Below are 24,671 nucleotides of genomic sequence, written 5' to 3'. Positions count from 1 at the left end.
ACATAATATTTCGTTACTTGGCGCTTTCAGCCGTAATACAAAGGTTGTCTTCGACTGGAGCGCCTTTGTCTGCTCTTCGTTCCAGTAGATTTCAAGACTTTCTTCTTGTACTTTTAAGACGAAGTCTTTTTTTCTAGAAGGCGTAATCAACTGAATCAAAGATATTTGTCTTTTCATAAATAAAACTAATGAGTTCAGACCTTAAACGTTAATTGTAAACTTTAGCTTCATGAATGAGCTATGTTTCATACTCCACACTAAACAGCAGGAGCAAACTCCCTCAACCGGGGAAGGGATCACGCGAATAATTCCTGAATGCTGTTGTCATCGATCTTCCTTTGATTCTTTTCACTTCTGGAAGAAAAGACGTGAAGGGTAAAAAGTAGATATCTTTAATGCCAATGCGAGACTAACTGATTGATTGTAGGTTATCTGGCGTAACAATGTCCTAAAGAAGTAAAGAAGGAAAGTTACTTTCACTTCGTCATCAGGAACGTCAGGGGAAGATGATTGAGTAGATAGGGACTCTCTCTCTCTCTCTCTCTCTCTCTCTCTCTCTCTCTCTCTCTCTCTCGTCCGTTCCTGGTCTCTGTCATCAAAGGATGACTTCTCCGTCATTCTATTTTGTGTGACTTTTATCAGAGAGAGAGAGAGAGAGAGAGAGAGAGAGAGAGAGAGTGATTTTACACGTTAAGAAAAGTACCTCACACTTTTAGCGAATGTAGTGAGACCGTGGAGGCATTTTACCATTACATAATTTGATAAACTAAAAAAACAGCAGTATTATTCCGTAAATTCCTCCACTGCATTGCATGATTATTGAGGGTATACATATATATGTGTATATATATGTATGTATATATGCATATATATATGTATGTGTATGTATATAAGCATATATATGTATATATATATATATATATATATATATATATATATATATATATATATATATATATATATATATGTATGTATGTATGTATGTATGTATGTATGTATGTATATATATATACAGCGCATATTTTACATAGCAACACTAATGGAGAAAAAAGTAGAGATGTTCTGCTCCGTCGAAATATGCGGAATTTCAAAATTTCCCCTGTTCATTTTTTTTATTACAGAATACATTAATACTAGAGGGTAATTTGATATTCATTGAATCAGTTAGATTGATTTAGTTCAATCGCTTCTGTATACTCAGATATTTTCATAATATTAAACTGAATGAAATATTCATGCCAAGCTTAATAACACTGGTGTTTTTTATGCTTCAAATTGTTTATATCAATGCATTTTTAAGCATGACTGGTCTCGTCTTTATACATTTGGGCGCAGAGCACTCATAAGCACGCGTTGGAGGATAAATAGATCGACGTATATGTATTCGTATCTGAGCAAAACTAATTGATATATATATATATATATATATATATATATATATATATATATATATATATATATATATATATATATATATATATATATTTAAAATGAACATGTATATGTAGATGTACGTGTTTATTTGCAATTCCATAAATGCGCAGTGATCTTTGCATCAGCTAGAAAAAATATGTAAAAAATGCGCCCAAGTTTCTTCGGCGCAATTGAGTTTTCTGCACAGCGTATAATGCTGTAAGCCACGGCCCATGAAACTTCCAGCCACGGCCTTATGGTGGCCTGTCCTATAGCGCTGACAGACGCACGATCATGGCTAACTTTAACCTTAAATAAAATAAAACTACTGAGGCTAGAGGGCTGCAACTTGGTATATTTGATGATTGGAGGGTGGATTATCAACATACCAATTTGCAGCCCTCTAGCCTCAGTAGTTTTTAAGATCTGAGGGCGGACGAGCAGACAAAGCCGGCACAATAGTTTTCTTTGACAGAAAACTCAAAAGTGACGAGATGTTCTGCTTCATCGAAACATGTGAAAACATTATTTCGTGACTTCCCCTGTTCATCTGCTCACTGTAGAGGACGCTGATACCAGTGGGTAACTTGATATTCATTGAATCGGCTGGATTGATTTAGTTCTATCGCTTCTGTAAACTCATATACTCTTTTCTTAATATTCAATTGAATGAAACATTCATGCCAAGCTTAATTACACAGGTGCTTTTTATGCTTCAAATTGGTACCTGTGCTTTTTCAAGCATGAGTAATCTCGTCTTTGAACATTTTAAGACAGGTACGCTCATATGCATGCGTTGAAGGCTGAATCGATCGATGTAGATGTATTCGTATCTGAGCATAACTAATCTAATATATACATTATATATATATATATATATATATATATATATATATATATATATATATATATATATATATATAAATGAATGTGTACGTGTGGATGTATGTATTTATTCGCTCCTATGCAAGCAGATACGCAATTCCATGAATGGGCAGTGATCTTTGCATCCGCTAAAAAAAAATTAACTTTTAAATTGGCAACTCTCTCTCTCTCTCTTACACACAAACAAAAAAAATACATTACACATTAATACAGGAATAATTCAAGTGATGCAGGCAGTTAAATCCTGTAACATGAAGCAAGTAAACATTTGAAGAAGAAGAAGAAGAAGAAGAAGAAGAAGAAGAAGAAGAAGAAGAAGAAGAAGAAGAAGAAGAAGAAGAAGAAGAAGAAGAAGAAGAAGAAGGAGGAGGAGGGAGAGTTGAGGAGTAACCCTGGATAAAAATTCACAAATTGGCGAACTTGCAATTCTCTCTCCATTTCTCTCGCCTTTTTTCTTATTTCACTCAAACTCTTATATGGATAACACTTTTATGTTCCATAAAATCATAGAGAAATGTCCTCGTATATTTAATAGCGAAAACTACCACCAGACAGCCAAGTAAAAATACAAATGAAAATTTGTCTTTTATAATTTAACTGGAAAAATGTGTGGATATTAAGTTAGATTTTTTGTCTTTTATTCATTGCAGCAACTTGTCTGTTTAAGCAACAGAAATCCTTTGAATATGAAGGAGTTTAATTGATGGGGGATTTTCCAGAACAGGTAAGAATTTTATTTGGATGAAAGTTACCGGAGAAAGATAAATACTTTTCGTGTTAATAGACATCTAAATGGTAGGTGATAAAAATCAATAATAAATATGAATAAAGGAGAAGACAGGTAGCCTAAAAAGAAAGGGACTAAACCACACATACATAAAGTACATTTCTTCCTACAGGAGGTGGTCCTGAAAAAACAACTCCACGGTCAGGACCACATTCATACTTTGAACTGATGAATCTAGGTTTCCTTCGATCTAGTCATCAAGGTTTCTGTCATTTTTACTAGTATGGTGATTATCATCATCATTATTACTGTAGTTTAAATTAAGTACTTAATTACTTGAAAACATTTCAGATAATGCACTCGTTGCAAAAATCCATTCTCATCCGATGATCCTTGAGCTTTCCTGTCATTAGCCATCAACCTAGTCTAGTAGTAAATAACGTTGTAGTCCAACCTTAGCGCGGTGAAAAAGTAGTTAATAAAACTTAATAAGAAAACTTAGCTAGTCCCTACATGTCTTAATGAAATACTTAAAGCCTACATTATAATATTCTTCATTCATGCATACATGCATACATACATACACATTTCTCTTTCATTGCTACCTTAGGGAGGGGCAGTAAATTTGGATCCTTACAGATGATGGCTGAGAGGAGAATAGTCAACAGGTATAGTTCTTCCTTGGGCGAGTCGGTAGAGTTGTGAACTAGCACTCGCTAGGCCCGAGTTCGAGTCTCCGGCCGACTAATGAAGAATTAGAGGAATTTATTTCTGGTGATAGAAATTCATTTCTCGCTATAACGGGGTTCGGATTCCACAATAAGCTGTAGGTCCCGTTGCTAAGTAACCAATTGGTTCTTAGCCACGTAAAATAAGTCGAATCCTTCGGGCCAGCCTTAGGAGAGCTGTTAATCAGCTCAGTGGTCTGTTAAAACTAAGCTATACTTAACTTAGTACGGGGGTATGTACCCGTTGTGCAAGAACATGCCTTAAAAATGGAGGAACTACCACCGTCACTTTATGGATCCTTTAGAATGTAGAGAGTTAAAGCAACAAAATATATAATCAGAAAACGATGATCCTTTACCATCACTACACTATGGAATATCAAATGCAAGAAGTCGAAGCTTTCTCGAATCCTATCAAGAGTAACCACACTTCTATTTTGCCTCGTGTTTAATGTTCAGTGAATTGTTCTCTAGAACACCTAAATTACAAAGTTTAAAGCATTGTGCCTCATGATTAGTTAGGTGAAAGGTAACACTTGAATAATTTTGAAGTTACAACTTACATCAGCATTAATTGATGCTTTCAATTGATACTGAAAGGTCTAAAAGAGTATCAAGAGTGTCTAATTAAATATCAGAAGGCTGGCGACTAGATCTGAGGACTGACACAAGAGCTGAAACAAAGTTTTCAGCAATGCTAGAAAAGTGTATGGACAGAGAGTGGCCTATTATTGGAATAGCCAGAATGTTAGATAATTTTCGTTCACCGAGAGTAATGTTCCATTTAGAAAAATTACAAAATGATCCCAATTAAAGGATAGCAACTCACACCTTCACTAGATCAAGGAAAGAACTTTCTGGGACTCGACCAACCAAGTTGTTGAGGTTGTCAGTGATTTTTTTATGTCCGCAGAGGGAAAATCACATCTGGTTATAAACGGTTCATGCGCCAGCACTCAGGAAGGGAAATACCATCCAAAGATAGTTTAGCTTTAAAGGCCTCGTGAAGAATGTAGCCTTGAAGTTTGCGTTGGTTAAAAGTGAATGAGCAAACTTATACAATATTGATGCAAGTCCATTGGCTGGTGAGAGATTTAGAGATAATATAAGTTTATCGAAAGTTCAGAGTAGCTGAACGCATATCATAGTTCTTTTAGATGGGTCTTGTCATATAACAAAAGTGCAAAAATCGGTTGTACAAGAAAAAGAAATACGTAAAAAAAATGCAGGACTTTAACAAACCCCGTTTCAGGTCATATCCTTAACTGGCTTTTCTTAAGATATAAATTACCCGTATTTGTTTTACTATATAATTACAGTTACATACAGACGGACCCCGACCGACGCAAAAAGTACTTATTTTGGAAAACCTCTTCATCGCCGGTAATCCAACGCAATCATCACCTTCTCGTCTCAAGTGAGGGCGATGTCATTAGCATTAATGAGGGACCAGAGTTACTTCAATCATGAGAGATATGAATATCGGTCCAGTGGGAATGGATATTAATTTATCTCTCTCTCTCTCTCTCTCTCTCTCTCTCTCTCTCTCTCTCTCTGATAATCTACCTAGTTATTAACAGTAAGAGAGAGAGAGAGAGAGAGAGAGAGAGAGAGAGAGAGAGAGAGAGAGAGAGAGAGAGGGAATGTTGATCTGGCCTTCTTGTTTTCATTCAATATTATTTAGTAAATATATAGATAGATAAGTGGGTAGAGAGAGAGAGAGAGAGAGAGAGAGAGAGAGAGAGAGAGAGAGAGAGAGAGAGGTTGGTCTCTCTCTAAACAGAGAATCGTTATAACAACAATAAAAAACAAATTCCCCCTCAACGGATATCGATTCCCCAAATAGATTTTTTTAAAAACGTTAAATCGTTAGTCGTAAATGACTTAATGTTGATTTCCCGAAGCCCACTTTACCATCATCAAGAAGATACCACGAGCCAAGGCATAATCTTCCCCAAAAGAATGTAGGTACGCTTAGGGGAATCCTTTCGGTGTATACATTGCGCAAAGAAAACCTCTCAACAGTTTCCAGAGGTCTTTGCTAAATTAATATAAGACGGGAACTAAAAATAAATCTTAAGGGAAACCTGATTTAAATGACTTCTCGCCCTTTCTAGATGAAGGCTTAAAAGGAATAATTTCAGACTTCATCTCGGTTTCCTTTGAAGTGCAAAATTGCTTCCCTTGTAATTCAAACCAGTTTCCCGTCTGGACTAAACTCGTTTCCTGCGCAGTTTAGATTAACTTCTCTGATTTGTTCAAGCTGTTTCCTTCATAAAGCGAACTCACGTCATTCTGGGATTATATTAATTTCTATGGGTCATCTTTTCGTTAAAATTTAAAATTTTCACATCAATGATCTAAACTATCAGCCTATTCGAATTCAAGTTGACTTTTTATTTAGAAAAAAATCTGTCTGTTGAAATTTACTTTCGCTTCTGAAGTAAACTAACCTTTAAAAAATAAGTAAAAAAGAAACTGTAGCTTATTAAAGATGTCTCTTTGACAGAGTCTAAAAGATGTACTTCGTGCAACCTCTTTCGTGGGTTATTATGGGCTACAAAATCCACATAATAACCAACTTTCCGTCCGCCCGCCTACAATTTTTTTTTTTCTTATTCCAACTTTGCTTGCCCTCACGGTTTTACGATCGTCTTACTTTGGTATGTTTCTTCAGCGTCAAGTCACATACTCGTACATTTTAACACTGACTGATGGTCACTTGGTCAAATTCAAGTTCAGATAGCCGTTTCTTCTTGCCTTGAAAAGTTTACGTAAAGCTGTTACAGGTGGTGGCCAAAAATATTATTATTATTATTATTATTATTATTATTATTATTATTATTATTATTATTACTTTTGTTGCTATCACCTTCATTGGTGTGAACTTGATCGAAAAATTTAGAGCTAATAAATAAATTCCACACAACTATCTTTCAGTCTTGAAAACAAAAGCATAGTGAATGTATATCAGTATGAATGAGATATTCACGCGCATGGATGTATTATCACCCCATTTTTAATATTTACCTGATCCCTTCACCTTGAAAAGGCATCCTCTGCCTTTAAATGTTTTAAAGAAAAAAATAAAGTTTGGAACTCACATTGGCTGTTGAACTGATAGCTCCCCTAAATACATGGCTTTTTGCCTGCATGTTGGCATGACAATCGGCTTTGGTCGTGTTTATCCTCACAGTCGAGTTCAAAACTCTGCTGTACAATCTGTGGAGAACCCCACAGCCAACTGCCACGGCAGAAACTTCCAGTGGCATCTGGAATTCGATTATGATATAAACACTTCTTGATCCTGATAGTGAAAGGTCTTAGAGGTGATGCTTTTAGGGTGGTCAGAGTGTCCACTCAAGAAAAAATAATTATGAATAACTACCTTTTTTATACCTGCTGAATAAGAATACCGCATAAATCTACTTCAGAAACTAACGGAAATGACAAATCAGTCTCCTGGGACATTGTACCTGAATTTCCATTTCGGAAATGTCGATGTATTTCATAGAGAAATATGTTGCCCAGTCGAGAGGTAATTTCATTGCTTACTACAAAGTCGAGACGCCCCACATTTATTGATAGCATTGATAGTGACCGCATCAAAAGGCTACTGGTAGTGCATATCTATAATTTCTCTCTCTCTCTCTCTCTCTCTCTCTCTCTCTCTCTCTCTCTCTCTCAGGTCTACAGCGAAACAAGCTTTACTCAAAATCATTTATTTGACAAAATCTAACATAAATAGACTGCAAGAAATAAGAGATGAAGAAATAAAATGGAATATTAAAGTTCCCAAAAGATAAATCATATTACAGTCTTTACACTGTAACTTGCAATAGGTCAAAATATGTCAAAGTCCAATACATTTCCAATGAGTACATCTTCAACCTCTTTCTTAGTGAAACATCTGAAGAAGTCAAATAAATCCCTTATTAACCCAAAATGCATAAAAATAAAGATATGGGAATTCCTCCCACGTTACTTATAAAGTACACACAATATAATACGTGCTAGAAAAAAAAGACAATATATAAATGAAAAAAGCACTCTACAGTTTGGGAAATTTAGCGTGGTTCCTACCTCCAAACAGCAATGTTCACAGTTTTAACTGATAAATCTCAAACCACAAAGTCTACACTGAGGTCTTCTAATAATGTTCAATGTTGGTCTTCGAATGATCCTTTTTTCCATAACTAATCCCTTCATACCGTGGGACTCTGCCCAAAAGAAACGCACATACACACATTTCCACTGGAACCTGGACATTTCTGGCAAACGCACTCACAAAGTCCTGTGACCAGCTCCCACGTCTTGAGAATACCTGACGTCACAATTTTACTTAATTAGGAAATGCCAGATAACAGCTAAACATCCTCTCCAGGGTTTTGGGAGAGTTTTCCTCCACACTTGTTAATTAAACATTCACTGTGTATTGTAATTCATAACATACTTGCGACCTACAGGCTTTTCAAATGTTCATCGGAGGGCGACTCTTGATGAGGTTTCCTTTCATCATCTGTCAGTGCCTCTTTGGTTATAGAACTTTGTTGCTTCGGAAATTCTGGGAAGTTAAGAGAACTCTTGCGGTGTAGGGGATGTGTGATGGATTTCTCTCTCTGGACTTGGGCTTCCAGGTGGATGGAATGGGTGCTGATCAGAAACGAACACCGAAGTATCACTGAGGTAGCCAACATTGCAACAAACACACTCTCCATCTGGGAGGAAATGATGTGAGTGCGATGTGATATCAAACTTCTTCAATTTGGTGTCTGTAAATTTTACACTATCCTTAGTGCAGTGGCCGATGGGTCCGGAAGCTATTACTCAATGGAAATAAAAAAAAAGTGAAATAAAATGTGTCAAAACATATTTGGCCTTTAACCTCTTGAAAATGAACTTGACCCTGACCTAAATGCCAGGTTTGTGAAAATATATAAAACAGAAAACAGGTGACCACAAAAAACATAAGGGTACAAAGGATTAACGAAAAGAAACTGATAAACATCGAAAGAGAAAAACTTATTCCAGCTTACTCCAGTGTAAGAAAATGTGAATTATTCTTGAAGTCTTTTAAAAATCTAGTTGCCGAAATGTTACTTCCGGTCTTTTACAATGGCCATTTCAAAAATAGTTAAACAATAGTTTAAAACTACAAATTTTTGCGTTAGTGATACATGTATTTCATTAAAGAAGGTATTAAAAATTCATATACTTGGAATAATGTATCCTTATGCTCATGAATTTTATGAAGGACAACAATTCTTATCAATTATTGCTCATTCCTATATCGTTTGACGCTATTATCATTATTTCCATTCTAATTATTATTATTATTATTATTATTATTATTATTATTATAATTATTATTGTTAATGTCCAGCATTATTATTATTGTGAGCAATTTGGCAAACGGTTAGCTTTATGCATAATTCTGTTCTGTTCAAATTATTATTCAATGAGGCAAATCACGTAAGGAGAGAGAGAGAGAGAGAGAGAGAGAGAGAGAGAGAGAGAGAGAGAGAGAGAGAGAGAGAGAGAATCGCCTAGCGTTTATCCACAGTTTAAAAGCAGATAAAACATGCAGGAGGGAATGCACAGGCCGCCATGGCTCTCGGGCAGTCGCGAGATAATCCTCCAGGATTAGCATTTAATCCTTCGCCCGGTGCAGCTAATCCAGCTCTAGATTCCAGAGACCGTTTTCAATTGCAAATTTGGACAGAATAAAAAGATGAAGCTTGCACATACTGTACCTTGGCGGTTTGATGTCCCCAACAGTTATGCATTTTGAGTTATAATGGAAATACCCTTTTCAAAAAACGAAGAAAAAATTGATATTTTTTGGTGTGAGTAGAAAATATTTAACTTTTATTTTGTAGACTTTGGACTTTGTTCATTTATTTGTATACATTTATTTCGCTTTAAGTTGAGGAAACTTTCTGTATAGGGTGTCGTTGTTGATTTACCAAGTGACATAGATTATTGGTGAAAAATTTATTTTTGCCTGGTCCTTATCCCTCTAATCCTTAATAATTTCCTAACAGGAATCAACTCTCTATTTTAGTAGCTGGCGAATAATGATGAAATAAATTTTCCAATAACTACAGAAAGTATGATTCAAAATAACAAGACTAACAAAAATGGAATCAGATCGAAGTGAACAGTCAAGAGGATGAGAATGAAATCCCTGCTCACAATATATAATTCCATCCCAGAAGTGTTCCAGACAACGGACGCTGAGGAAGCTTCGGGTACCGAAGCCAGTTTACAAGTCTTTGATTAGTGTGGCGATTCATGGTCAATTTAAAGTTCCCCATGAAGCACTGAGCACAGGTATTGTGGGTTAGGTTACTTCGGCCTGACAACCAATTTCCTTTGGATTCATATTGTGGTCAACATATTCCGCTTGCTTCTTTGTCTGTTTGCCTGTCTGCGCTTGTCTGTCTGTTCCTGTACTTCTGTAGTGCTTGATTATTCCTTATATTCATCTCTCTCTCTCTCTCTCTCTCTCTCTCTCTCTCTCTCTCTCTCTCTCTCTCTCTCTCTTTTACCTTTATTCTCTCTCTCTCTTCACTTACCTATGCATATATACTTTCATAAGTATGAGAGAAGAGATGAGAGAGAGAGAGAGAGAGAGAGAGAGAGAGAGAGAGAGAGAGAGAATCCCAAAACCTTAAACCCAGCAATGTTAGTCAAGGAACTAAATCTTGAAAATCATTATGAGATGACGTCTTCGAATAATTCCAAAAAATCAAGTCCAAAGGCTTGGAACAGACGAACTTAGGCAGTGGATCAAAATGGAGCAAAATTGTCTGAACTTAGTGTGCAAAATGAGCACACAAAATACAGAGAAAAAGAGCATTTAATATTTTAGGCAAACTCAAATTGCCAACAAACAACGAAGACGAGAGAGAGAGAGAGAGAGAGAGAGAGAGAGAGAGAGAGAGAGAGAGAGAGAGAGAGAGTACATGCACCGCACTAAGAGATGATAAATGATAACGCAAAAGATGTCAACTGTTTCCTAGGATCGACTTTCAAATTTCGCTCCATCAAGAGCATTACTTCCCATATCACAGTTGTCTTATAAAAGTAAAATTTCTCTGGTCACAAGTGTTTATCCGAGAACTAGTAGATAGCTGAGGTAGAATCCATGGTATTGTAGAATTATGTGGATACAATGTTTGCACACGCACACACACACACAATATATATATATATATATGTATATATATATATATATATATATATATATATATATATATATATATATATATATATATATATATATATATACATACATATAGGCCCATATATATATATATATATATATATATATATATATATATATATATATATATATATATATATATATATATATATATATATATATATATATATAGTGTGTGTGTGTGTGTGTGTGTGTGTGTGTGTGTGCGCGCGCGCCCAGTTAGTTACTACGCACTGCCTATGGTACTTTATCTCTGATCATACACCGTATCCCTTGGTGAAAGGGACTTACTGATCATCAGTCCGTAGCGAGTGAATGGACCCCATATTTACAATACCTAGAAGTTAATCAAAATTATCAAACTGATAGTGATAAAAATCTCAGAGGTGTATAACAGTACAGTAGTATCCTTGAATTATGCCCATATCATGAACGGCTGATACATTGGAAAGTAGGGCGAGAAATATGTTAAGCCAATAATTCTCTCGTCATTATCATATTGATATCATAGACATCATCAAACCGAAAAGGATTTTTTCAGGATGATTATCAATAATAATGAAAACCTGCAAAACTATCAGGGAAAATCAGCGGAAACAACATAGTACTTTTCGCTTCTTACAAAGGCATCAATCATTAATATTTTTCTTGTTACCACCACGCATTTTAAATTTCTATCTCCCTGAGCAAAGCAGGGGTCCGAATTGGGTTAAGATATATATCAGCATAACCCTTAGTAAACAATTCCAACCAGAAATTATTTCTGTCTTATGGACTTTGTTATTTCATATACTGCCGTATCTTAAATCTATTTAATTAATTACTTTATGGTAATCCTCATTGGTATGGTTTTTTAAATATATTTTTCAATTATCGGTGTTTATACCTGGATGCTAGTAGGCGTTCTCAAGGTGAATGTGTTTTCATGATGAATAATGGTAATGATGATAATCTCATATTAACAAGCCCTGAAGAATAATTTACGACGGAGAATAAAATTTACATTATTTTCATACATACATGCATACCTACATACATGCATACCTACATACATACATACATATACATACATATATACATATATACATACATATGTGTGTGTGTAAGAGACAGATATAGATGTCGATATTTTAAGTTAGGAAGAAAAATAGCAACAGAACAACTTACACAGCATTTACTGTACTCGTAGACCCCAGGCTCTTTAATTTACGCAATCTAGTTAAGTTGCTCTAATTCAAGTTGGTTTAAAAAAACAAACATTACAGAGAATGAAACAAATAATATGAGAGAGAGAAGAAACGCTGTACTGTTGCTATAACATGATGAATATCCTAAGTGGTTCTGCTTTGTCATAAAAACCGCAACGCTGAGTTACTGGAACAGCGAGTCATATATTTCAATTAAACCCATTTATCGAAGAGATGTTTGTGACACTCGGAAGGCCTCTGTGAAATACAATTCAGCGGTTCCTGGTAAGAGCACGACTTACTTATTTCATATGACATAGAAAAAAGTAAAATTGTAATTTGCATAATGGGTCCCAACTAGAGAGCTTCAACAATCAGGGGATTAGAAAGAAGAAAATAACGCCCAGACTTCTGGATGTAGGCCCTGATTTAGTATTTAAGAGGACACATTAAATTGCTCTGAGATTCCTTGAAGAGAACCGTCTGGAAAAAAGTTACTCGTAAAACTATAATAAAAAAGTAAGAGACAAACTTTAGTAGCCATTTCACGTTAGAGGCTGCCGGCGGATTCGTGATTTATCCAGATTTCTTGGAAATTGTGGTTCCTCTTTATCAATTTCTTTTATCACATTTTTCTTCCAAATTTCTTTTTCCTTTTATTTTGTTGACTTATTATATTTTGGGTTGCGTGTTTTTTTGGGAGGGGGCGGGGGGAGGGGGGCATGGACGTGGGCCAGGGTGGGCAAGTTGAGGGACAGTACATGAACAGAAGAAAAAACAAGTTTTGAGATTTAATAATGATTCAATCCATCTGTCTATTAGCTACCTAAATACCTGTTCATCTCTTTATCTATCCTGGCATTTACCTGCAACAGGCATGGAAAAGTATTTTTGGCGTGTCCTATCCCAATTTTACCGTCAGGTCCCAGCTCCATTTACCCCTATTTTCCCAGAAATAGCTTTACCATTTTGTATCAGCACCGGGGGAACCCCATGGCCAGTGTTTCAATAAAGGGTCGAGGGTTGTTATCGAGTTACGTAAAATGGCAATTAATCCTTTGAGGACTTTGGCCGATGGAGGAGATATATAACAGCTTTCCATTTACGCGTGATTGGGCGTGAAAGGTGCGCCAGTCGGTTATGGATCGGGCAGGGGACACCTAAATGAATATTATTGTCAAGTTGATTTCGGACGTGTGCACCTTTAGCGTTTTATCTTCGAGTGCTCATAAGCATTTTTTTTTTTTTAGTTCGCACGATCTTTGAATATAATCATTGAATGTATTAAGAGTACATATGTTTTCAACAAGAAACTCCCTCCTTTTAAAGGGGCGGCTCAAGCACAAAAAGGGCGGCAATCATTACTATATATATTCATCGTCTAATTGTTGTTCTAAGTGTAAATTTATTCGGCCATCCATCTGCTCCATCAGAGACGAAACTCCGTGCAGAAAACTTCCTATACCTAGGACTTGTCAACGTCCCCGTGACAGACTCCTTCAACAGATGGCTTTAGTCAAGCCCTTCTTTGATTTTCTGGTATTACACACTAAATTATCATCTTTCATTCCCTCAGCATTACCAAATCACCTCGTAATATCATATTAGTTTTTTCAACTAATCCACCCTTCATCTCACCGTAGAATAACTGCATTTGTTCAGCAGACCCTAAATACCAGATCAAACTCAGAATCCTCATAACCTCCTGTATTCAGAAGGGTGAATGTTAGGAATTTTGGAATGCACGTTAACGGTATTGGCATTTCTTGCCTTGACTAAAGATTATTTTCCTTTTCCACAAACATTCGTCAAGATAAGTTAGCTTTCATCTGTTATCTAATTATGGTCAGAGTTCATGATATGTGATGTTCTCCAAGTTTTAGATCATCTTCCTGTTGCTTCCTGTAAATGGAGAAATATTAATCCCTTTTCCTTCTTTAGTCGCGGGTAGAATTTTAAGTAAATTCTTCATAGTAAGGTATATAGCTTATTGGTCGCCATTTCACAATTTTTCTTCCAAGATGGACATTCGTATTACACAGGAAGAAATTGAAGAAAGATGGCCCTTCGTGCCCTTAAAAAGATTTATGTAGAATTTAACCCTTGAAAAAGAACAAAATTAGATTATATAACTCTTCTTACTGTTTTATATTCCAAACGCGATATCCTCCCCAGAAGTATTCTAAAGCCGTGGTACCATTACATTCTACAGTACAATTCAGATGTCTTTGAATGGTGCTGTGCTAATTTGCCATAGTAAATTTCTCAAGTTTTCTTACTAGTTAGGTCTGAAATATGTTGCTGTGACTCCCAAGATAAATGAAATCTTGCTCACCTGAATTTGGTAAAAATATTGTATGTGAAATTTAAGACAGTTGTTTTCAAGTACGGAGTTATATTATCCTACATAAAAAGATATAATGAAGTTCGAAAGATTAATAGTCCCGTTAGGCATATGGTGTTAATAAAATTTACCTGACTGTCGATTTCAGAATCAATATTTGTATTTCCTAACCGCACGACATTGCGATAATGAATTTCTGAAGTGACGCGAGAGACCAATTCACAAGACATTGCGATAATGAATTTCTGAAGTGACGCGAGAGACCAATTCTCTAACTTTGCGTTCTGCTTTTGTATAGTGAAGCGTTCATCCGGCCGATTTGTTCAGCCGATTTTTTTCATCTTCCCATCACCCCATTACCACTTGGCTCTTATCTCTATATGTAAACCCTTCAGCTGGAATCGACTTGCATGCGTCAAATGTGCTTTTCATATACCTGCATTTTTCATCAGGTTTTACTGAATCTCAGATTCCCTGAAACCAAAGGTCACTTCAGCTATAAAATCCTAAACCTGGTGATGTAACTGCATTGGTACCTATACTCTTTAGAAAATCCTTTTAGTTGATGCCTGTTTTAGTTCTCTCCACAGCCTGCTGGAAAATTACGGGTAATGGACAGCACATGAAAATATTTTTCATTAAGCTCATATGCGACAACCATTTCATCTATCTTATAATATTAATCCAATCGTCTTCTTAAGTTTTAATGAACTTAAAATTATGTTTGTCATTTACACAATTGAACGGAGGCCTTCAAGTAAATATATACACGCTCAAGCATATTAGGCCTTGACCTACTGATGGACTAGCTCCCATGGACTGAATCCCTCCAGCAGACGAGCTAGTGCCTTGCCTCAAGTCAGTGCCTCCGCCTGATCTGTGCAGTGCTCTGTGCCATTCGGTCGTTGAGCCCTTCCCAGATTTCGATTCCGGCCACTTGACCCATACACCCGAGTTGACGTCTGGCACTATTGACCCAGACGTCGCTAACGGCACCCCTTCAATCCTTGTGCCTGAGCCTGCCTCGATGCCAGAGCCAGAAGAACCTCTTGCAACATGCAACCCTCTTGCACTTTCAGCTTCTTTCTCCCTTACCTCAGAAAAGGCAGAGCAACCAGAAAACACAGGACTCACTACCAAAGGCGATTTTGGGGGGAAATCATTAACCTCCTCACTCCTGGCCTCAAGCACAGACAGCTCTCCACCAGTACCAGATGGCACTGCATCCATCTTAGAACCTGTGGATATGCCCCACGCCCCCTACAGCAGCTCCACTATGGACCCTGTCAGCTTTCCCATTTCCTCTTCTACTTCCTGCCTTGGTGGCTCCCAAGCCTCGCAAACTGAGGACCCATCTTGGCCTCATTTTCCAGTGCCACACCTAAACGAAGAGGAACCCTTTCCTCTCGCAATCATTGACACAACCGTGCCACAGTCTCCCCCCAGTGCCAGCCATTGTCATGGCACCTCCTAGAAATTCCCACCCGATTCGGGAAGACAAGGTCCCTTATGGGCCTAAAATTGATGATCCTCACTTTATTCCTATTGAGAATAGACCTTATATCATGATGGCACTCCAAAACATTTGTTTCACTGTTACCACACAACTCCTTGTGGAAAATGACGCTCTTCTAAGACAGGACCCCCGTTCACAGCCCTCCTATAGGCTATCTAAGTGCCCGGTACTCTCCCCTGCTTTGTCAGGTACTTCTGCCGAACATTCACTGCCAGTTCCACTTGAGTGCCCTGAGCAGTGCCAATCTCCATCCACCATGGATGTGGAGGAACTTCTCATTCTAGAAGGCTCCGCCCTTCTCCCAGGACAGGACCCTATGTCCTCACCAAACCTCGCGCTACCCAGGAGAACAAACTGGAAGACTACCCGTATCAAGGGCCTAAGCCTCCAGTGCTACAGCTGGAAGATAACCCCCTTAAAATGTGAACACTAACCGAGCAGCGTTGCTCCCTCAGCACTGGTGTCCATTTACATATTCCTTATAGCTTTGAGTCAGTATTCATTAGTGTTACACAGATAGAGCCGCTGAGCTCCTTTGGCACTAGTGCCAACCTGGCACAGTGCCACCACCTTTATCCTATGAGGACCTTGACACCTCTAACCAGTCGAGGGTGTCAGGTTTCCTCACCTATGTACTTTCCTTATAACTTTGTAATGTATTCTTTTCCTTTAAAAATTTTCCTTTCATTATTTTGTTCAATTAATCGTATTATTTTACGCCTCACAAAGGCTTATATTTTACCTTGTTTCCCACTCTGCCAATGCAGAGTGCATTTGACAGATACCCCAATTTTGTAAGTCCTATGACTTCCCTTTGCGGCCTTTTGGGCTAAAGAATGGACATAGCCATTTCCATAGGCTAAGGAATATAATTTCGGCATATTTAATCATCACCTGTTTACAGCAGTTATTAATTGCTTTGTATCTGTCACCTATTCTTTTATTATTCTTTTGTGATGAATCTCAAGCCCCAGATTCGCAAACTGTAAATTACACACACAGTTATACCTCACGTACGTAGATGAGTGCCACAAGGCACCTATAAGGTTAATACCGTGTTGTTGGAATACCTTACTAGTGACTCCCAGTGTGAGATAATCCCTTGTTATTATTGCTCTTTTCCTAGTAATTTATAACCCCTGGCTTTCATAGCCACTACTACGTAATGATACATCACATGTACTTGTAACGTGTGCCCCTGGCACAAGTGTTATAGTGCACCGAATGGCACTGAGCCGTCGCTCACAAGTGTCGTGGCAACACCTAACTCAGCCCACGAATACTTTCGTTGTATTGCCTCCTCAAGGTATATTAACTGCATGACCTTGTGACTAAAAGTTTTTTAGTAATAAGTGCATGGCGTATTCTAAGTATAACGGTATTAACCTCACGATGTTGGGTTCAATTTTATTACATATGAAGTAATAATCTAGTTATTTTAATCTAGTTATTTTATACTCCTTAAATGCTGCTTATTTTCTGCAAAGTAGCGTAAAAGTCATAAGTGATTTTTTTTTGTTTATAATTGTCTCTGATATTTAGCAGAAATATATTTTAGAATAGTGTACCCCAAAGGTTGTGATGAGAGAAATTATTGCCTGTCGAGATAACGTAATTTTAGCCATTTCAACCCGGCTAAGGGTGTAAATGCCATCAAGGTGGGGGAGGTATCAAGAGTATCCTCTCATACGCATCTTCCAGTCAATAAGTCAAATGAAATGAGGACTAGGCAATTAATGTTCATTTTAGTATGATTCACTGTAGGCGAATTCGCCTCTATAACCTCTTTCTCACCAGTGCCTTTTGTGGGGGAACCACTTTAATCTCTTTCTTGTCCAAGTGCTGCCGGAATTCCTTCAATTCCAGGTGCGGACCCCATCAGAGCTAATCGTCGCCCAAGGCAGGTCAGCTGGGGACTGAACACGTGCGTTCCGCCATCTTGAAACAGCAGCCGTGCTGCCACGATCGCAACGCCACCTAGGAAGAGAAAAAACATAATTCCCGAAAGTTATTAAATGTCTTGGAGAGAGACGCTCGCCCTTAGGACTGCTCAGGCACCCCCATAGGACAGGTGTCCTGTCTCTTGCTCTATTTTTAAACTGTGGCTGGCAGTATATAACCAAAGTAAATTTTGCTGTGAACTTATTCACTTGCCCTCCCTCTCGCTGGCCCCCGTAAGAAGAGAACTCCAGCTCCTAAATAAGGTCAAGCACCAGGATTTCAGGTTTTTTCGTCAAGCCATGTTCCCTATTCATCTTTAACTATTTTCTGTTTCTTTTCATAGTGCAATATACCTACGGTGAGACCTGTATTGCTTTTTATATTTTGTGCTGTTCAGTTTGCAAAGCAGTGACGAGGCACTGGAATCGAGCTCAGTCTAGGCATCTTCTATGCAATTCCTCAATTCCTTCATTACAGTGCTAGTCTTGGTTGAGTGACCACAAGTGTTTCGAATGCAGATTAGGAGTTATTCAGCTGTGGATCTGTGTATCAACCTGTGTGCGTAGTGGTCCCCACTACTTCGTTTTCAATGCCCTCTGAAGAGGGCACCCCACTATATTTCCTCCTGTTCTTTGCCCTTCATCTTATTACACCAGAATTACGCTACCATTCTTCTGATGTGTTTTCTTTTATTAATATAATTAAGTTAAACACCAGAATTTATCAAATCACACCCCTCTTAAAGTAGGCCTTCAGCCGTATTTTGTTGTTTATAATTTTAGCTGACCTCTCGGCCAGAGTCCAGATTTTTGTTTCCCATTGATCTAGAAGACCTCAGCTTTAAAATTATAAAAATATATATATAGATATATACAGTAAGTATATATATATATATATATATATATATATATATATATATATATATATATATATATATATATATATATATATATATATATATATATATATATATATATATATATATATATATATATATATATATATATATATATATTGCATATATAACTATGACCTATATATATATATGGCCTTTATAAGAGACCGATGTATCCTGATATATAAATTATATATATATATATATATATATTACATATATATATTTAACTATTTATGACCTATATATAGATTGGTAGATATCCTGATATTATAGAAGAGAGATATATAGATCCTGATAGAGTCAAATAGATATATATATATAGATATATAGATATATAGATATATAGATATATAGATATATAGATATATAGATAGATATATATATATATAGATATATATATATATAGATATATATAGATATATATATATATATATATATAGATATATATATATATAGATATAGATATAGAAATATATATATATATATATATATATATATATATATATATATATATATATATATATATATATATGAATATAAGAAGGCTATAAAACACTTTTTTAAACGTTGAAACCATATATTTTGGCCACTTGCTTCTGTGCCCTTGTTCATTGGTAGAATATGGACACATGAAATGTTACAAGGGTATATATACAAAACAAAGTTATGGTCTTAAGTCTCCGATGGTATGAAGGTGACCGTTTCCTAAGGAGGAGGAGAATGACCAATTCCCGAGTGGTTTTTGGCCTCATTAGCTCCCGTCTGGCGACGGATCTGGAGGTCGTGTTTCTTGGGTCATCTTCTTCAGGAGGGTCACGAGGTTAAAGCGTCGATGTCGTCCGATTTCAATGTCCTCCTGACAGGTTCATATTGTTGGTTTGATTGATGATAGCAGATTCCAGCATCTTTCTTTTGTACGGACAGCTACTTTTGAAAACCAAAAGAAAGATGCTGGAATCTGCTATCATTAATCAAACCAACAATATGAATCTGTCAGGAGGACATTGGAAATCGGACGACATCGACACTTTAATCCTCAGACCCTCCTGAAGAAGATGACCCAAGAAACACGACCTCCAGATCCGTCGCCAAACGGGAGCTAATGAGGCCAAAACCACTAGGGAATTGGTCATTCTCCTCCTTCTTAGGAAACGGTCACCTTCATACCATCGGAGACTTTAAGGCCACACCTTTATGTTTTGTGTATATACCCTTGTAACATTTCATCTGTCCATATTCTACCAGTGAACAGGGGCACAGAAGCAAGTGCCTGAAATATATGGTTTCAATGTTTAAATAGTGTTTTATGGGCCTTTCTTATATTCATATTACACTGTAGTATTACAGGAAAGACATTCATATATATATATATATATATATATATATATATATATATATATATATATATATATATATATATATATATATATATATATGCGTGTGTGTGTGTGTATGTGTATATATAATAATATATATATATATATAGTCAAAAACATTTATATATATATATATATATATATATATATATATATATATATATATATATATATACATACATACATATATATATATAATATATATATATATATATATATATATATATATACAATGTATAGGACTAATACTGTCAAAGGACGTTACTAGTAATACCTACTACTAAGACTAAATTACAGTGAAACTATTGGAACGACGTGACGATACGAAATACCATTAGTAAAGGAATACTTAAGGGACCAGACGAGAGTGAAACCCTTATTAATTGTTGCCTAAAAGAAAAGATAAAACTTCAGGTAGCTTGTAAAAAAATATATATACATTTTTTTGCCATACTTTTGTTAAAATGCGCTTAAAAGTAAAAAACTATTTTTTGAGACGCACCAGGATTTTCTTACAATTAATCATGTCTACAAAAATAAAAGCGTGGGCCCCAAACATGGAAGGAAATAATACAAGAAATAAAATATATATTTCTTTACTTGTAGCATTTCCCTCCGTGTTTGGCGGCCATGCTTAGATTTTTGTAGACATGATTAATTCTAAAAAAAATCCTGGTCTAAATTTTTTTATTTTAGTGCATTTTAATAAAAGCGTGTTTAAACATTTTTTTTTATATTTTTATTTTATACTTTTTAGTTTTGACAGAAATTTTAACCGATTTGTGATTGTGGTTAAAAAAATTTATGTCCGTTTACGGGGGGGGGATGGAGGGGAGAGGGGGAAGGAGGGAGGGAAGTGGGAGGGGAGTAGGAAGGGAGGGTGGAAGAGTAAGTGGGACGGGAGGGGGAATGGCAGAGGGAAGCGGGAGAGGATGGAAGAGGGAAGGGGAGGAGGAGGACACAGCGCAAATTAGCATTTGGTCGCATGCTCCTGAAGGGGGAGGGGGATGGGAGCGGGAAGGGGAGGAGGAAGGTTGAGGGAAGGGGAGGGGAGGACAGCTAAATTAACACTTGATTGTATGCCCCCGAAGGTGGAGGGGGAGTTGGAGGGGAGGGGGAAGGGGAAGCTGGATGGAAGAGGGAAGGGGGAGGACACAACTAAATCAACACTAGATTGTGTGCTCTGGAAGGGGATGGGGAGGGAAGGGGAGGAGGGGAAGGGGAGGGGAAAAGTATACCCTAGTTTACCACTGAGCTGATTAACAGCTCTCCTAGGGCTGGCCCGAAGGATTAGATTTATCAAGGCCAACAGAATTCTGTTGACCTTGAGATTTATTTTACGTGGCTAAGAACTAACTGGTTATCTAGCAACGGGACCTACAGCTAATTGTGGGATCCGAACCACGATACGACGAGAAATTAATTTCCATCACCAGAAATACATTCCTCTAATTCTTCATTAGCCGGTAGGAGAGTTGGACGCGAAGGGGAGGGGAAGGGGATGGGAGGGGGGAAGGTGAGGGGGTGCAAGAGGAAGGTGAGGGGGGATGCAAGAGGGAAGGGGGTGGGGATGCAACGGGAAGGGAGGGGTGGGGATGCAAGAGGGAAGGGGAAGGGAGGGGATACAAGAGGAAAGGGGTGCAAGAGGGGAGGGAATGGGAGAGGTATGCAAAAGGGGAGGGGATGCAAGAGGGAAGGGGAGGGGATGAAAGAGGGATGAAAGAGGGGAGGAGAGGGGATACAAGAGTGAATGGGAGGGGAGGGGATACAAGGGAATGGAAGGGGATGGAGGAGGGGATGAAAGAGGGAAGAGGAGGGGTGGGAGGAGGGGATACAAGAGTGAATGGAAGGGGGATGCAAGAGGGAAGGGAAGGGGTGCAAGAGGGAAGGGGAGGGGGATGCAAGAGGGAGGGGGAGGGGAGCGGATGGAGATGGTGATGCAAGAGGAAGGGGAGGGGATGGGAAGAGGGAGGGGATGCAAGAGGGAACGGGAGGGAGGGGAGGGAAGGGGGAAGGGGAGGGAGAGGACACGGCTAATTAACAGTTGATCATACCTTGGAAGGGGAGGGGATGGAAGAGGAAAGGGGAGGGAGGGAGGAAGAGGGGAAGGGAGGGAGGACACAGCTAAATTAACACTTGATCGTGAGCTCCGGAAGGGGGAGGGGGAGGGGGAGAGGATGGAAGAGGAAAGGGGGAGGGGTTATATAGAAGATAGATTCTACCAAGTCAAAGAAGTTGTGAAAAATCCGGAGAGTTTCATACAAATCCACAGTGGGCCAGGAGGTGGACAAAAACTAAAAAAAAAATATTGTTTAGTTTTATTAAAATTATATAAAAAACGTAAATTAGAGTACTTTTTAGAAGAGGAACCGTATATTATATTATTGAGGGAGTGTGGGATTGGCTGGTGCTATGGTTTTTAGACGCAACCGGCTAAGCACATTCTCTCCTAGTATGCAGTGATTAGTCTGCATCAGATTTGTGTGCCTGTAGCGTCTGTTATATTAGGTCCATATTTCATTAGTTTATAAAAGATTTTCAACAAGTTTACTACATGTTGTTCCTGTGACTAAACATTTCAAATATTGCGTATAACATGTAATTACTCCATGTTATACTGATATACAAATACAAAAGTTCTTCAAATATTTTTTATTTAACAAAAACAAGTATGCGGCAATTTTTTCGCTTGCATTTGCTTCATATCTCTTATGGAATTTATTATATTAGAACTTGTGTAGAAAGTGAATAAACTTGTTTTCTTTGCACCAATTTGCACTTCGAGCTTTTGTGGGCAATAATAACCGAAGCGCTGCATCCCCTATCATGACGCCATTTAACCAACGATTCTGAGTACAGAACGCCATAAGGTGAGTCCAGAGTTGCCAACGATTACTTCATCGTCATAAATACGGTGTTTTCAATGGGTTTGGGGCAAATCCAAGCCTAAAAAGTTCAAAGGGTTTGCCTTGGTTACGGCAGGAAAATGTCTAGAACCTGTAAATTAGGAAAGACATGGAGCCATTTCATAAGGAAATCTTTACCGCTGCTATTGCAAGTACCACATTTTAATATATATCACCGAAGACTTTGTTTTAAGCTTAACAATGGCTGTGAAACTTTGGAGTTAATATCTGTTAATTTTCTCAAATACTTTAAACTTAAATGGGTAGCTGTACAAAGGAGCAAGGTTTAAGCTTATAAAAAAATGTGATGATTAGTTGAATAACACTGCATATGAGCGGAAAGAAAGTGCTCATAAGGTCTCGGTCGCCCTAATAAGACCTTTGAGATCTGAAAAAACAGAGAAGCGTAAATCAGAACAGCTACTTCTCACTTCGCCGGGAAGAATGTTTTATGCCGCATCTAAGATTTTAAAAAGAATAGGGTACAAAAATTTAGCTGAACAACTTTCAAATATGTCATTGAAAACAACTTTTGGCAACAAAAATGAATACTGTCCCGAAGAAGCATTGGCTCAGGTATTACCTGATTGTTCACTAAATAAGAAATGTTATTAACTCTCAAGGTCTGGAGCTACTGAAAGAAACAGCAAACTTTATCCAGCCTATAATTTAATCGGGGAAGCGAAAGCAGCGTGCTTGCCAACACCTTGCTTCTGAATGGAGAATCTCAAATTATAATGCAGAAATAGATTGATTTCCAGGCTGTGATTGATCACACAGTTAAAAAAATTAAGAAAATCGCCGATTTTGAGAAGCTCGAAAACTTAGCAGTTGATAAGTTATCTCTGGAGCGTAAAGTTGGTTATGATGGAACATCAGGACAAAGTATTTATAAGCAAAGCCTCTCGGCTAATATTGACAGAAATCTTGCGGCAGAAAATAGTCTTTTTATAACAAACATGGTTCCTCTTGAGCTAAATGTAACTTTATTGAATCCTGAAAACAAGGTTGTCATCTGGAAAAACACAAAACCATCATCACCACTCTTCTGTCGACCAATTACATTCAAGTGTTCGAAAGAAACTAGATAAGTGTTAGATGATGAAGAACAATTTATAGAGAATTGTATTTCAAACTTACGACCTACTGAAATATCCGATGATTTATTAATTCACCACAATGTAAATTTAACCGTGATTGATGGAAAAGTGGCAACAGCGCTGTCGACAGTTAGAAATTCGATGCAGTGTTGTTCTATATGTGGAGCCTCTCCTAAAATCCTAAATAACACCGAAGAAGTGAAACCCCGTACTTTAAGTCAAGAAGCATTGAAACAAGGCGTATCTACCCTTCACGCATGGATTAGGTGCATGGAATGTTGTCTACATATATCTTACAAAATTACTGATATACAGAAATGGCAAGCACGTACTTCTGAAGAAAAAGAGTCATCAGTAAATAAAAGGAAGGAACTGATTCAAAAAAGCTTTCGTGATGACGTAGATTTAGTAATTGATGTGCC

General features: G+C 37.4%; 1 long non-coding RNA gene across 2 annotated transcripts in view; it reads right to left on the bottom strand.

Annotated features, from left to right (window-relative positions):
- The window catches only part of LOC136831288 (uncharacterized), a 230,369-nt gene that overhangs the window by 146,250 nt on the left and 59,448 nt on the right, over window positions 1-24,671 (bottom strand). The window contains exon 3 of one of the 2 annotated variants that reach the window (XR_010850827.1): window positions 6,740-7,025. The exons of the other annotated variant lie outside the window; for it this stretch is intronic. This is a non-coding gene — a long non-coding RNA (uncharacterized lncRNA). Of the gene's footprint in view, window positions 1-6,739; window positions 7,026-24,671 lie in introns of those variants that run through there. 2 annotated transcript variants of the gene reach the window in all.

The sequence above is a fragment of the Macrobrachium rosenbergii genome, chromosome 48 (assembly GCF_040412425.1).
Source record: "Macrobrachium rosenbergii isolate ZJJX-2024 chromosome 48, ASM4041242v1, whole genome shotgun sequence".
Classification (NCBI taxonomy): Eukaryota; Metazoa; Arthropoda; class Malacostraca; order Decapoda; family Palaemonidae; genus Macrobrachium; species Macrobrachium rosenbergii.
Note: the sequence above shows the minus strand (reverse complement) of the source record. Positions and strands in the feature narration are given on the sequence as shown.